General features: G+C 39.1%; 1 pseudogene; it reads right to left on the reverse strand.

The window, feature by feature from the left end:
- Window positions 1-487: 487 nt before the first annotated feature.
- The window catches only part of LOC117722356 (uncharacterized), a 32,060-nt pseudogene continuing 19,909 nt past the window's right edge, over window positions 488-12,638 (reverse strand).

Raw genomic sequence — 12,638 nt, forward strand, 5'->3', positions numbered from 1 at the left:
TTTATGAGTCTTCAATTCTATTCCATTGATTAAACCCATCAGTCCCTGTACCAATAACATGTGGTTTTTATCACCATTCCTCTGAAGTAGAGTTTGAGGTCAAATATGATGATTCCCACAGAAGTTCTTCTATTGTTGAGAATTGTTTTTGCTATTCTGAGTATTTTGTTATTCCATATAAAGTTGAGAATTGCTCTTTTCATCTCTGTGAAGAATTGAGTTGGTGTCTTGATATGGATTGCATTGTATCTGTAGATTGTTTTTGGTAAGACTGAGATGATACCATATGTCCTGCCTCTAATTGCTCCTGCACAAGCAATGAAGCAGTTTCTATTTTTTCTTTAGACAACGACCACTGATCAACCCACACTGGAACATTATTAAGCCATTGAATTTTATTAGTGTGGGATGCAGGCAAGACAGTGGCCATTATGGAAAATATCCCAAATCTCTAGTGTCAGAATGAGACTTAGGTGTTTCAAAAGTTTTAGTACCTTGCCCTTCTTTCCCTAGTCCTCAGCCAGGCAAAAATCTTTGTCTTAGCATTTGTTACTACTTCATTAGGGCTGCATATCATAAGACACATCTGTGACAAAAGATCCCTTCCCCAGAGGGTGACAGGCAAATTCGGCATCACATAGGGCTGAATTTGTCCTGAATTACCTTCTTCATCTCTCTAATTTAGAAGTTTAGAACTCTGTTTCGGGTTATTGGCATAACCAATTCCTTGAAGGTGAGTGAGAGTATCAGACAAAGGCCAGGCTGAAGGCCATTCTTGTCCTCTAATAATTGTTACGTCAGCTCCTGTGTCCATTGGTCCTTCAAATCTTTTTCCTTCAATTATTAACTTAAGATTAGGTCTCTTGCTAGTAATAGATTGAACCCAATACACATCAGAAGAACCAAAGCCATACTGTCCTCTCTCATTCTTAACAAATTTGGAAGGAAGCAAATGCAATGGAACCAAAACAAGTTGAGCAATTCTTTTGTCAGCAGGCACAATTATAACGCCCTGGGGGAAGTGGCCATGATTTTAATTTGTCCCTCATAATCATTATCTATAACACCTGGATAAATTTGCAATCCTTTTACAATATTGTTGCTTTGGCCCAAAAGTAATCCCCATGTTCCTGGAGGCAAGGGCCCAAAAACTCCTATGGGCAGCATCTGAACTCCCATTTCTGGTGTCAGTATCACATAAGTAGTGGAACTGAGGTCCAGTCCTGCACTTCCTGGGGTTGTTCTAATAAGTTTTGAAGTAGTTTTCCCTGGCTTGGCAACAGCTTCATGCCCCCATAAGCTGTTGGCTATAGATTCTTGGGGGCCTAGGGCTGGCCCTGAAACTCATTTCCCGACAAGGGACAGCCCTGATTATGTTTTAGATGTGCACTCCTTAACCCAATGATTACCCTTCTTGTACCTCAGACAAGTTTCTGACACATGACCTGATAGCTTGTTCATGCCCCTTTTTTTGGGGACAGTCATTTTTAAAATGGTGTGAATCTCCACATTTAAAACATCTTTTATCTTTATGGTTCTGTGCAAGCATTGCTTGTATAGTGGTCCCTTGAAAAGCAGCAGCCATGGCCAGACCCTGATTGTATGAGGGCCCAATTTTAGCACAAGGATGGATGGGGATGTATCCATGTAAATCTGTCTTTGATTTGTAAGGCCTGATAGCTGGGTGGCAAGCTGCGTTAGCATTTTCATAATCCAATTGTGTAACAAAAGGAATTCCTGACTGAGGATCTCCAAAAATTCTAGCAGCCTGTTTATGAATTCCTGAAATAATTTATCAGGACCCTGTTTAATATTGGATAAATTCCCACTAAGATGCCCTCTAGTAGGTAATTGATTCCAACCACAGAGGACAGCCATTGCAATTTGTGCATACACGCCTGTGGGCAGCTCAACCTGATTAGCATTACCTTCATATTGACCTTCTCCTAGAAGCATGTTAAGATCCCAATCTGCATTACCTGCCTGAGCATTCATCATGGCGGTTTTCTTACTAGTATCATGCTGAAGAATGAAAAATTATAAAAATCATTTTTATAGAATATATACATATATAGATGCCTTTCAAGTTCTTTTAGGGACATGGAAAATTTTCTCTGAAACAAGCCAGGCCAGTTCCAGGAACTGGCTGCAAGGAGTGAAAGTCATTCAGGTGGTAAAAACACAATGACAGGACTGTGGCTTTACAGCTGGAGCTAGTGAGAATAAATAGTTGATAAATGACAAGGTAGGGCAGTGACTTGGTGAAACCACATTTTTGAGAAAATGATTGTACTGGGTAATTTCCATGGCTATTAACCTTTTAGGGTGGGTTTCTTTGGAATGTATCACTATTCTCATGTTATGTATCCTTGGCAACCTCTTACCCCCTCCCCACTCCCCTGGTTTGTGGTTTTGCTCTTTAAAAGACCCCGGTACCCATCATTCAGGGCCAAAAACCCTGCTCTTGGAGCTAAAGAGCTTGTCGTTTTTGACCGCTGGCTCCTCCCCTAATAAACCTCTGCTGATTGCATCCAGGTATGGTTTCTTGTGATTTTTGGGTGGTCGCGATCCGGAGGCTTGAGGAAGGGTCTCCTGAGTATGGGGGTCTTCAATGTCATTCTGAGCTCCAAAGCAAGTAATCTCCTCCTGACAAAATAGTCTTACATAAAGTTTTCCAATCTTAGAGTGTTAAATTTGATTCTACCACAGTATCCAATAAAGCTTGTGTAAAGGAAGCCGTAGGCCCGTATTGTGACACTGCAATTTTCAATTCTTTTTATCACTTTAAACTCCAGTGCCTGTTATTGTCTAGTTCTTCTGTTCTGCTGGTCAATTACATCAACCACAGGAAAAGCTAACATGTCAGATGTATCCTGCCCATCCCTGCAGGCCTGATATACAGCTCTTTTTAATGGTGATTGACGCATCTCAGAATCATCACTCTTTTTCACACCTGACAGACACTTTAACTCCTGTAGCCCGTTAGTCAATTTCTGCAGCTTAATTTCTATCTCTAACTTATATACCTTCATGCCCATCTGGGCAGCTTCTGCTGCATCAAGGACCACAGGTGGAGCGGAAGGTGCATAGGGGGGCCAATCCTCATGGTATTTGGAAGCCCTTTCTTTTAAATTAGCTCCTTCCTCTGGATCTGATTCATCATCAGAATCTCCAATTTCTTTTATCTGAGCTGTAAAAGATGTACTAGGTCTACAGTTCTCTGATTTAGAGTTGAGAGTGCCCCTTCTTGTAAAATCGCTCTCTGATAGGCATTCTTGGAACCCTTCAAGCTGTGCCTAGGCAGTGGCTAATGCCTCCAAGGTCTCTTTATCTATTTTATTATGGAAGGCTATATCTCCAAGAATATTTACACTCCATAAAATGATTTTGAGTTAAACACACACACACACACACACACACACACACACACACACACAAAGTACTATGGGTAAGTGAGCAGATGGGGGAGAAGTTCAGGTAAAATTCTTAAACAAATATGCGCACTAAAGTAACCCCACTGAGTCCTGGGAGTCTCTCATATTGCAGGTCTCTGGGACTTTTAGAGGTTATCTTCCACATCAAACCCCCAGATGCTGCATATTTTCTTTAATTCTCTTAGAACTCTGGGCTTCTCTTCTGTTCCTGCTATACCTGATCCTGTTCCCCTTTTTCCTTCCCGTTCATACACTCCTACTGAAATTCCTCACTCCCTCTGCCTCCTGTGATTATTTTCTTTCCCATTCTAAGTGTAATTGAAACACCTTCACTTGAACTTTCCCTCTTGTTAAACTTTTTTCTTCTTTTTTATTGGATATTTTATTTACATTTCAGATGTAATTCCCTTTCCTCATTCATCCCCACACAGGAACCCCCTATACCGTCCTCCTCCTCTTGCTTCTATGAGGATATGTCCCCACCTCCCCTCCCACCTCCCCACCCATGATTTCCCCACACTCAGCCTCCAGCCTTCATGGAGCCAAGGGTTTCCTCTCCCACCTATGCCCTACAATGCCATCCTCCCCTACATATACAGCTGGAGCCATAGGTACCTTCCTATGTGCTCCCAGGCTGGTGGTTTTGATTCTATTTTCCTGGTGACTAAGTATATTGAACATTTCTTTAGGTGTTTTTTGGTCATTCAAGTTTCCTCAGTTGAGAATCCTTTGTTTAACTCTGTACTCCATTTTAAATAGGGTTATTTGGTTGTCTGGAGTTTAATGACTTATGCTCTAAGATCAAAAATTGACAAATGGGACCTTATAAAATTGCAAAGCTTCTGTAAGGCAAAGGACACTGTCAATAGGACAAAAGGGCAACCAACAGATTGGGAAAAGATCTTTACCAATCCTACATCCAATAGAGGGCTAATATCCAATATATACAAAGAACTCAAGCAGTGCATTCCTGAACCAATTATCATTGATGTCCTGTGCTTCCCCTCATCCATGTATTCCCAAGAGAATGTCATGTCAACTTCATTTGTGACTTTCTGACAGTGTAAAGCAAAATGAACTTACCAATACATTTTCTACTCTTAACTTGCCTCCATAATTATTTTTGTTTACACATTTCTGCACTTCCAGGTTTTCTTTTTATCAGGCTCTGGTCAGTATGTACTTCTTGGCATTCATAATATAGTCTGGGTTTGGTGACTGTATATGGGATGGATCCACTGGTAGGGCAGTCTCTGAACGGCCTTTTCCTCAGTATCTCCACCACACTTTGTCTCTATATTTGCTCCCATGAGTATTTTGTTCCCATTTCTAAGAAAGACCGAAGACCCCACACTTTGGTCTTCCTTCTTCTTGAACTTCATGTGGTCTGTGAATTGAATTATGGGTATTCCAAGCTTTTAGGCTGTTATCCACTATTAGTAAGTGAATATGATGTTTGTTCTTCTGTGACTGAGTTACTTCACTCAGGATGATATTTTCTGGTTCCATTCACTTGCCTAAGAATTTCACGAATTTATTGTTTTTAATAGCTGAGTAATACTCCATTGTGTATATGTACCACATTTTCTGTATCCATTCCTCTGTTGGAAGACACCTGGGTTCTTTCCAGCTTCTGGCTATTATAAATAAGGCTTCTATGAACATAGTGGAGCATGAGTCTTTGTTATATGTTGGAGTATCGTTGGGTATATGCCCAGGAGTGGCATAGCTGGGTCCTCAGGTAATACTGTGTCCAATTTTTTGAGGAACTGCCAGACTGATTTTAAGAATGGTTGTCCCAGTTTGCAATCTCACAACAATGGAGGAGTGTTCCTCTTTCTCCATATCCTCACCAGGATCCGCTGTCATCGGGTTTTGGATCTTAGCCATTCTGACTGCTGTGAGGTAGAATCTCAGGGCTGGTACATTTGCATTTCCCTGATGACTACGGACATTGAACATTTCTTTAGGTGATTTTGGCCATTTGATATTCCTCAGTTGAGAATTCTCTGTTTAGCTCTCTACCCCATTTTTAAAATAGGATTATTTGGTTTTTTGAAGTCTAACTTCTTAAGTTCTCTGAATATATTGAACATTAGCCCTCTGTCAGATTAGGATTGGTAAAGATCTTTTTTCCAATCTGTAGGTTGCCATTTTGTCTTATTGATAGTGTCCTTTGCCTTATAGAAGCTTTGCATTTTTATGAGGTTCTATTTTTCTATTGTTGATCTTAGAGCATAAGCCATTGGTGTTCTCTTCAGGAAAATTTCCCCTGTGCCCATGTGTTTGAGGCTCTTCCCCACTTTCCCTTCTATCAGTTTCAGTGTATCTGTTTTTATTCCAAGGTCCTTGATCTGCTTGAACAAGGAGATAAGAATGGATCAATTTGCATTCTTCTACATGCTGACCTCCAGTTGAACCAACACCATTTGTTGAAAACGCCATCTTTTCCCCACTGTATTGTTTTAGTTCCTTTGTCAAAGAGCAAGTGATCATAGGTGTGTAGGTTCATTTCTGGATCTTCAATTCTATTCCATTGATTTTCCTGCCTGTTACTGTACCAATACCATGCAGTTTTTATCACTATTGCTCTGTAATACAGCTTGAGGTCAGAAATGGTGATTCCCCCAGAAGTCCTTTTATTGTTGAGAATAATTTTAGCTACCCTGGATTATTTGTTGTTCAAAATGAATTTGAAAATTGCTCTTTCTAACTATATGAAAAACTGAGTTGGAATTTTGATTTCAATTTTGCATTGAATCTGTAGATTGCTTTTACAAGATGGCCATTTTTACTATATTAATTATGCCAATCCATGATTATCAGAGATCTTTCCATCTACAGAGATCTTCTTCTAATTCTGTCGTCAGAGACTTGAAGTTCTTGTCAAACAGATCTTTTACTCTCTTGGTTGGAGTCCAACCAGGGTATTTTATATTATTTATGACTATGATGAAGGGTGTCATTTCCTTAATTTCTTTCTCAGCATGTTTATCCTTTGAGTAGAGGAAGGCTACTAATTTGTTTGAGTTGATTTTATATCCAGCCACGTTGCTAAAGTTGTTTATCAAGTTTAGGAGTTCTCTGGTGGAAGTTTTAGGGGCACTTAAGTATACTATCATATCATCTGCAAATAGTGAAATTTGAATTCTTCCTTTCCTATCTGTATCCCTTTGACCTCCTTTTGTTGCCTAATTGCTCTAGCTAGGATGTCATGTACTATATTGAATAGCTAGGAAGAGAGTGGGCAGCCTTGTCTAGTGCCTGATTTTAGTGGGATTGCTTCAAGTTTCTCTCCATTTAGTTTGATGTTGACTACTATTTTGATATATATTACATTTACTATGTTTAGGTATGGGCCTTGAATTCCTAATCTTCCCAAGACGTTTAACATGAAGGGATGTTGAATTTTGTTAGATGCATTCTCAGCATCTAAAGAGATGATCATTTGTTTTTTTTTCCTTTGAGTTTGTTTACATAGTGGATTACATTGATGGATTTTTACATATGGAACTATCCCTGCATTCTTGAGATGAAGCCTACTTGACCATGATGGATGATTATTTGATGTGTTCTTGGATTAGGTTTTTCAGAATTTTATTGAGTATTTTTGCATCGATAGTCATAAGGAAATTGATCTGAAGTTTTCTTTCTTTGTTGGTTCTTTGTGTAGTTTAGGTAACAGCCTAACTGTGGTTTCATAGAACAAATGGGGTAGTGTTCCCACTGTTTCTATTTTGTGGAATATTTTTGAAGAATATTGGTATTAGGTCTTATTTGAAGGTCTGGTGGAATTCTGGGCCAAACCCATTTGGTTCTGAGCTTTTTTGTTGTTGTTGTTGTTGAGAGACTTTTAATGATGGCTGCTATTTTTGTAGGGGTTAGGGGTTAAGGGGTTGTTTTGATGTTTTTCTGATCCTGATTTAACTTTGATACCTAGTATCTGTTCAGAAATTTGCCCATTTCATCCAAATTTTCCAATTTTTTTGAATGTAGGCTTTTGTAGTAGGAGCTGATAATTTCCTTGTTTCTATTGTTATGTCTCCTTTTTCATTTCTGATCTTCTTAATTTGGATAATCTCTGTGCCCTCTGATTAGTCTGGCTAAGGGTTTATTTATCTTGTTGATTTTCTCAAAGAACCAGCTCCTGGTTTTGTTGACTCATTGTATAATTCTTCTTGTTTCTACTTGGTTGATTTTAGCCTGGAGTTTGATTATTTCCTGTCATTTACTCCTCTTGGGTATATTTGCTTCTTTTTGTTCTAGAGCTTTCAGGTGTGCTTTCAAGCTGCTAATGTATGCTCTCTCCAGGTTCTTTTTGGAGGCACTGAGAGCTGTAAGTTTTCCTGTTAGCACTGCTTTCATTGTGTCTCATAAGTTTGAGTATGTTGTGCATTCGTTTTCATAAAAGTCTAAAAGTCTTTAATTTTTTTCTTTATTTCTTATGTGACCATTTTATCATTGAGTAGAAATTTGTTCAGCTTTCATGTTTATGTGGAATTTCTGTCGTTTTTGTTGTTATTGAAGATCAGTCTTAATCCTTGGTGATCTTATAGGATGGATGGGATTATTTCCATCTTCTTGTATCTGTTGAGGCCTGTTTTGGGACCAATTATATGGCTAATTTTGGAGGAGTTATCATGAGGTGCTGAGGAGATTTTGTTTTGTTTTTTGTTGTTGTTGTTGTTTTGTTTTGTTTTGTTTTGTTTGTTTGTATTAGGATGAAATGTTCTATAGATATCTGTTAAATCCATTTGGTCCATAACTTCTGTTAGTTTCACTGTGAAACTGTCTCTGTCTAGTTTCTGTTTCCATGTTCTGTCCATTGATAAGAGTGGGGTGTTGAAGCCTCCCACTATTATTATGTGAGGTTCAATGTGTGCTTTGAGCTTTAACAAAGTTTCTTTTATGAATGTGGTTACCCTTGCATTTGGAGCATAGATGTTCAGAATTGAGAGTTCTTGGAAGATTTTTTCCTTTGACAAGTATGATGTGTCCTTCCTTATCTTTTTTGATAACTTTTGGATGAAAGTCACTTTTATTTGATATTAGAACGGCTAGTCCACCTTGCTTCTTGATACCATTTGCTTAGAAAATTTTTTTCAGCATTTTACTCTGAGGTAGTGTCTGTCTTTGTCACTAAATTGTATTTCCTATATGCAGCAAAATGCTGGGAACAGTTCATGTATCCAGTCTGTTACTCTATGTCTTTTCTGTTTTCTTTTTCTTTCTTTTTTTTCTTTTTTTCTTTTTGTTTTTCAAGACAGGGTTTCTCTGTGTAGCCCTGGCTGTCCTGGAACTCACTCTGTAGAGGGCCTCGAACTCAGAAATCTGCCTTCCTCTGGCTCCCAAGTGCTGGGTTTAAAGATATTCGCTACCACTGCCCGGCCCTCTATGTCTTTTCATTGACAAATTGAGTCCACTGATGTTAAGAGATATTAGGGAAAAGCGATTGTTGCTTCCTGTTATTTGTTGTTAGAGGTGGAGTTATGTTTGTGTGGCTATCTTCTTGTGTGTTTGTTGGAAGAAGATTACCTTTTTGCCTGTTCTGGGGACTAATTTCTCTCCTTGTGTTGGAGATTTTCCTCTATTATTCTTTGTAGGGCCAGATTTGTGTAAAGATATTCTGTAAACTTATTATTTTCAGGGAATATCTTAGTTTCACCATCTACGGTAATTGAGAGTTTTGCTGGGTATAGTAGTCTAGGCTGGCATTTGCCTGTGCTTAGGCTCTGTTTGGAATCTTCCCAGCATCTCCTGGCTTTTATACTCTCTGCTGAGAATTCTAGTGTAATTCTAGTAGATCTGCCTTTATATGTTACTTGACATTTTTTCCTTACTGCTCTTAATTTTCTTTCTTTGTTTTGTGCATGTGGTGTTTTGATTATTATGTGATGGGAGGAATTTCTTATCTAGTCCAATCTGTTTGAGGTTCTATAGGCTTCTTGTACATTTATGGTCATCTTTTTCTTTAGGTTAAGCAATTTTCTTTTATTATTTTGTTGAAGATGTTTCCTGGCCCTTTGAGTTGGGAATCTTTGCTCTCTTCTATGCCTATTAATTTTAGGTTTGGTCTTTTCATTGTGTTCTAGATTTCCTAGAAGTTTTGGGTAGGAACATTTTTAATTTTTCATTTTCTTTGACTGTTGTTCCAATGTTTCTATGGTATCTTCTATATCTGAGATTGTCTCTTGTATCTCTTTTATTCTGTTGGTGATGCTTGCATCTATGACTCTTGATCTTTTTCCTAGGTTTTCCATCTCCAGGGTTGTCTCCCTTTGTGATTTCTTTCTTGTTTCTATTTCCATTTTTAGATCCTGGATGGTTTTGTTCAAGCCCTTCACCTGTTTCCTTGTGTTTTACTATAATTCATTATGGGATTTTTGTGTTTCCTCCTTAATGGCTTCTACCTGATAGTTGTGTTCTTCTGTATTTCTCCATGGGACTTACTTATGTGCTTCTCAAACTCCTCTATCATCATCATGAGAAGTGATTTTAAATCTGAATCTTGCTTTTCCTCTGTGATGGGGTATTCAGGACTTGCTATGGTGGGAAAAATCATCCTAGGCTCTGATGATGACAAGTAGCCTTGGGTTTTTGTTGCTTATGTACTTGTGCTTGCCTCTTGCCATCTGCTTATCTCTGGTGCTACCTGCCTTTGCTGTCTCTGACTGAAGCCTGTGCCTTCTATGATCCTGGTTGTGTCAGTACTCCTCAGAATCCAGCTGTCTTTGTGATCCTGTGATTCTGTAATCCTGAGACACTGGGTGTGTCAGAACTCTAGGAGTCAAGATGCCTCTGGGATTATGAAATCCTGGTGGGACCAAGCTCCTGAGATCCTGCGATTCTAGGCTTGTTAGAGCACCTGGGAGTAAATCTTCCTCTGGGTGTTGTGGGACTGGGTGCAGAGCCAGCACCCAAGGTCTGCTCAGGGCACAGGCTGCTATTTCTTAATTCTTAATTATGATTCTATAAGAATTCTAAAAATTATGTTAGTAATTATTAAGCTCTTTTATAAGAGAATACTATTAAGTTCTTTCTGATGTCAAAACTGTGTTGAGAATGCTGTCAGTCTTCAAGTATTACAAGTTGTCAGACGCCAGGACCCTCGCCTCTTACCCTCACCCCCTACTTCTCCCCACCTGCACAGTGTCCCCTGCAGCTTCATCCCCCTGGCAACCACAAGGTCCTGCTTGACAGTTATGTCCCCTGCAGCTTCATCCCCTAGCAACCGAAAGGTCCGGCTTGACAGTTACAGATAGACTTACAGACTCAAAGCAGTGTACCGTATCTTTTGAGAAAAGCAGTTAGACCGCCATTGTTTCAGGGCACAGGCCAAGAAGATTCTGTACTTTCCCATCACCTGGCCCCTCTTACCCCCTCCCCTTGCAAAATGTATTATAAAAATGTGCTTTTTGTTTTAATACACGACTCTTGACAAGCATTTGCTTCCTTGAGTCCTGTCCCCTGTCTCACCCATTCTTCTTTCAGGTTGTGGTCCTTCTCGTGTCCACGAATTACTAGGCCCGAGGGTCAGGTCAACAAGTTAATTGCTTCTGAGATAGTAAGCAGGCATCTACAACTTAGAGCACATTCCAAGAGATTGTAAAACAATTAACCAAAGGTCATAAGAAGTTTATTATAGGTTCATGGACAGAAGATTAAATATTGACCAAGCTTATCTATACAAAACTTCACTAATACTTTACTCACAAAAATTCATAACTCTCCATGAATCTGTAGTGCTGGTGACAGATGATGAATATTTAGCTAAATAATTACTCTTAATGAATATGCATATAAACATTCTCAGTTGTAAACTTCACATTCAATTATATGATTTGAATGTATGTGTAAACTTGTGGTGAACTTATTTCCATGTGATCATCTATTCTAAAAGATGTAATATTGGGAAAAAAGACATTGACAGTAAGGGCATTATTATGACAATAGAGCAGGAAGAGAGAACAAGATTAAAGAAAGCAGAGAGACATTTTGGGAGAAATTTTGTAGAAACTTTATGGAGAACTAAAGAACTTAAAAATTAAGGCTGAAATCATTTTTTGTTTTGTTTTTTGAGACAAGGTTTCTCTGTGCAGTCCTGGCTGTCCTAGAACTCACTCTACTGTAGACCAGGCTGGCCTCAAACTCAGAAATCCCTCTGCCTCTGCCTCCCAAGTGCTGAAATTAAAGGCATGCGCCACCACTGCCTGGCCTGAAATCTTTTTTTTTATATTTTATTTACATTAACGATATCATCACCTTTCCCCATTTCTCCTCCCTAGAAAAACCCCTATCCCATGCCCCCTTTTCCTTTTTGCTTTTATACAATTTTTAAAAATGTTAATCAAAGGCTTTATAAGTTTGATAATGCTCAATCAGAAGTGTAACCCAATACCCAACCTAGATATATCAACTATCCTTGACTGGTGGACACATGTGAACATCTGCCTCCATGCCCCCCCTCTTTCTCTCTCTTTCTCTGTCTCATCACCTAGCTTCTCCTCTCTTTCATCTTCTCCTCTCCTTACTCCGTCTCTTCCTCTCAGTACTCCTTCCCACTTAGCTCCTCCTACATATCACTCTTCCTGTTAAAGTAAAACTTTTTCTCTCAAAATACAATTAGAGCATACTTATTCCTAATTGTACCAGTGAGGTACAAGATAGTCCTAATACCCAGTCCATCATTTTGTTGACTAACCAGAACCTCTGCCATCTCTCCTAACTAAAACACTTACTTTTGATCCTGGCTTTTTTGGGCTTTAGAATGAATGTCAGCTAAAAACCATCTACTCAGATCTTTTCTCTCAAAGTAAATAGCCAGGATTGGCTATGAGACTATAGGTCTTCAACCCCATCAGAAATCCAGAATGACTGAGTTAACTGAAATTATGGGAAGCACTAAGCATAGCTTCTAAAACTTAGCCAATTATAGAGACTGCTGAACACCTGGAAAGCCCCTATACTACTGAATGTTGGAGCATCAAATCTTCAGCCTTCTGGCCCAGAATCATCTGACAGACCTTAGTGATGCAGAATATTAAGGGCTGATTACTCTGTCTAGGCAGATATAATCAGTCGGCTCTCCTGCAAGTGTGTCCTTTTCTGGACAGTAATTATCTGTAGAGGAAGAGGCAATTCTTGCCTAGCGGCTGTCACTGAACAACTGGAGTAACTCCAGGATGCTCAATTTCTTCTTAGACT

This window comes from Arvicanthis niloticus, chromosome 1, assembly GCF_011762505.2.
Source record: "Arvicanthis niloticus isolate mArvNil1 chromosome 1, mArvNil1.pat.X, whole genome shotgun sequence".
In the NCBI taxonomy this organism is placed as follows: Eukaryota; Metazoa; Chordata; class Mammalia; order Rodentia; family Muridae; genus Arvicanthis; species Arvicanthis niloticus.